This window comes from Nannospalax galili, unplaced genomic scaffold (genome assembly GCF_000622305.1).
Source record: "Nannospalax galili isolate Female #2095 unplaced genomic scaffold, S.galili_v1.0 scaffold1437, whole genome shotgun sequence".
NCBI classification, from domain to species: Eukaryota; Metazoa; Chordata; class Mammalia; order Rodentia; family Spalacidae; genus Nannospalax; species Nannospalax galili.
In genome coordinates, this window is record NW_008341050.1 from 46,096 (window position 1) to 50,141 (window position 4,046).

Here is a 4,046-nt window from a genome sequence, read left to right on the forward strand (position 1 = left end):
ATAGTGTCTAAATCATCATAAAATTGCATGTACAAATACGGGCATTGAAGGTGGTTCTGGTTACCACTTATAAGGGAATGAGGAATACTTTATTGGAAACTAGGGCAAGGGGATGGAGGAAGAGTCCTATTAAATAGTTTAAAGATCAGATGAGCCGGGTGTGGTGGCGCACGCCTTAAACCCCAGCACTCAGGAGGCAGAGGCAGGCAAATCTCTGTGAGTTTGAGGCCAGCCTGGTCTACATAGTGAATCCAGACCAGCTGGGACTACAGGGAGACCCTGTCTCAAAAAAAAAAAAAAAAAGATCAGATGAATCATATGCTACAGTGATATAGAAAGTAGAAGTTATAAGCAATGAGCTTGGATGTTTGATGACGAGATTTCTAAGAAGAATATGTAAACTGGCCTTTTCTTACCCTTTGCAGTAACATTCAAAAGATAGACTAAGGGAAGAACTCAAAATAAAAAAGAATCAGGAAATGGAGATTTGAGAAATTCTTAGCCTAACTAGATTGGAAAAGATGCTAAAAATGAAGACATTCACTGTTAGGGGTGCTGAGAATATAGCTCAGTGGTAGAGCATTTCCTACCATGTGTGGGGTCCTAAGATCAATTCCCACTCACTGTTGGCAAATTATGCTTTGGAGAGAAATCTAGGGTATGCTGGACAACCTTTTGCTAGTACCTTAGAAGCATCACAAAGCTCAGTTGTATTCACTCACATAGAAGGATCTTTGAAAGAATTAGGCTGTGACTAATGAATTCGCTCAGTCTTCTCGACAGTGAAATTTTCAATATATTTTATTTATTATTTTTTTTAATTTTATGTATATGAGTGTATTGCCTGAATGTATGTAAGTGCGCTGGTGTCATGCAATGTTTACAGAGTTCTCAAGAGGGCGTTGGATCCCCTGTAACTGGAGTTATGAACAGTTGTTAGCTGCCATGTGGATGCTGAGAATTGAACCTGGGTCCTCTGCCAGAGCAGCCAGTGCTCTAAACCACTGAGTCATCTCTCCAGCCCCTACAATGGGATTTTTTAAATAAAAAAAAATCCATGACGATGTCTCTTGTCTAATGAAGTGAATGGTCCATAATATTTGAGAGTCTCCCTGTATAGCTGGACTCAGATTCAGGATCCTCCTGCCTCATCCCCCTAAGAGGTAGATAAAAGGCATGCCTCACCACTCGCAGTCTCATAAAGCTCTTAAGAATTTAATATTAACACAAACACTTCCAGATTGAACAGAAAAAAAAAAAAAAAAAGGAAAATGAAGCAAAATAGGGTTGTTGTTTTTTCCCAACATTTGGGAGGAGAGAGGATTATTGGAGACAAGACCGGGCAAGATAGTAAGACTCATCTCAGAAGGAAGAAAGGAAGGGAGGGAGGGAAGGAAGGAAGAAGAAGGAAGGAAAGGGGGCTGGAGACATGGCTCAGTGGTTAAGAGCACTGGCTGGCTACTCTTGCAGAGGGCCTGGATTTGATTCCCAGTACCCACATGGTGGCTACAATCATCTGTAATTCCAGTTTCAGGAGATCTGACATCCTTTCCTGGCCTCCGTGAGCACTGCATAACACCGGTGCACTTGCATGCAGATAATGCACTCATAAACACAAAAGAACAAAATAGTAATAAAATATTTTTTAAAAGAATAAGAAGACAAACCCAGAGGGCAAAATGTTGAGCCACAGAAGATTATTCCCAGCCTCGAAAGCTGAAGGATCTCTCCCAGTGAATTTTAAAATTGTTTAGGACTGGTGACTTCTTTTCTCCTTCCATGTTGTCCTTTTGGAGGGGGAATGTCTATAATGTTACTCTCTGTTCTAGGAGCAGATGAGTGTTTTCTTGAGTTTCACAGGTTCACAGATAGAAAGGAAATATGTGTTGAAATGGGCTATGCTCAGACATCTCAACCATATCTTATTTATTTAGATGGTGAAGTGAGAGATTTAAGTGAAACTTTTGGACTTCAAGTTGATGCAAGGGGTTGAGATTTTTAGATGCTGTTGGGATGAGGTAAGCATATTGTGCATATGAGATTAAATGTAAAACTCTGGAAACTGGAGGGCGAACTGTGGTAGGCTGCCCCCATAATATCTATCTCTTAATCCTTGGAATCTGAATATCTCAGTTTACTTGGTAGAAAGGACTTGAAGATGTGATTAAGAATTTTTGTTAGCCAGGTGTGGTGCACATGCCTTTAATCCCAGCACTTGGGAGGCAGAGGCAGGCGGAGTGAGTTCCAGGGCAGCTGGGGCTGCAGGGAGACCCTGTCTCAAAAAGACCAAAAAAGAAAAAAAGAATTTTTATTGTTGTTGTTGCTTTCAATTCAAGCTGGAGGTGTTTTGCTAATATTAAATTCTTAAGCTTATAAGAGTCCGTGTTGTGAGGCATTCCTTTTTTTTTCAATTTACATTATTTATTTGGAAATGTTCATACCAGTACAGGGAAACTAGACTTCACAGACAACAGATGTCATCAGTTTAGATTATCATCAATTTATTATAAAAGGGAAGCATGGAAAATATTTACATGATGAAATATTTCAGAGCTTCAGTGGAATGGGCAGCTTTGTGTGATGCCATTTCAACAGAGGTTTCAGTCTACATACTTCCCAAGAGTGTCACCATCTCTAAATAACAAATAATCCTTGTCGTCTATATCTACTTTGGTGCCTCCATACTCTGGGAGAAGAACTTTGTCTCCAACTTTCATACTAACTGGTTGAATCTCTCCACCCTTTCCTTTAGAGCCTGATCCCACAGCTGCTGCAATTGCTTGCAATACTTTTCCTTGAGATTTTTCTGGAAGTGTAATGCCACCTTTGGTGACAGTTTTAGCTGCACTCCTTTCAACCAATACTCTGTCAAACAGCGGAAGAAACTTTCTAAATGCTTGTCCAGCCATGACTCTGGCCGCCACAGCCTGGACTCTGCTTGAGGCATGCCCTTTATCTACCACTTAGGGGCAAGAAGAAGGAGGATCCTGAGCCTGAGGCCAGCTATACAGGGAGACTCTCAAATATTATTTTTCTTCTTTCTCTCATGTATGTGTGTGTAGTGTGGAGGTGTGTGTGTGTGCATTTGCATGTATGTGGTGGCACATATGCATGTGGCTGCACATGCATGTGTGTGTGTGTGTGTACATGCCTATAGAAACTCGAAGTTGATATTGGGAGTTTTGCTCAATCACTTTCCACTTTGTTCATTGAGGCAGGGTTTCACAATTGAACCCAGAACTCACCATACACATAGTATGGTTAGCCATCTTGCTTGGGGGAACCCCTGTCTTCAGTTTTCTGAGCTCTGGAATTACAGGCAGATCACCAGGCCCACCCTGCATTTACATGGATTTTAGGGATCTGAATTCCACCCCCTACACTTGCTGGACAAGCACTATAATTCAGAACCACCTCCTCAACTTTATAGATTTTGGAATAAAGAGATTATTTTCGATTACTTGAGGGGAGCCAATATAGTCACAATGCAGAAGTAGATAGTTGTAAGAGGGAATGGAGGATCAGGCATGGTGGCTAATGCCTGTAATCTCAGGAGGAAGATCTAGAGTTCCAGGCTACCCTTAATCTGAGCTACATGTTGAGATCCTGCCTGAGAGAGAGAGAGAGAGAGAGAGAGAGAGAGAGAGAGAGAGAGAGAGAGAATGGAGTTTCAGAAGTGAGAAGAGTAATACAGATATAATGACAGAAAGATCAGTGATACTGGGTCATTAGTCAAGAAATTACAGCAGCTTCTGGAAGCTGGAAACGGGAACAAAATTGATTCTTCCCCCCCCCCCCCACAAGAGTTCCTGGAAGGATCCCAGCACTACTGTTCAGTTAGAATTTATGACCTGAGAATTATAAAATAAGAAGTTATTTGAAGTTTATAGTGATGTGTTACAGTAGCAATAGGAAATTAATACACTAAGCTCTTCCTATGCTAAACTCCATATCGTAATACACCGACCACTCACACCTTTCTACTTTTTTCTTCTTTTTTTAATATTTTATTTATTTATTTATTTATTTATTTATTATTTTTATGT

General features: G+C 40.6%; 1 pseudogene; it reads right to left on the reverse strand.

Annotated features, from left to right (window-relative positions):
- Positions 1 to 2,600: 2,600 nt before the first annotated feature.
- Positions 2,601 to 2,910, reverse strand: LOC108491019 (annotated as a pseudogene).
- Between the last annotated feature and the right edge of the window lie 1,136 nt (positions 2,911 to 4,046).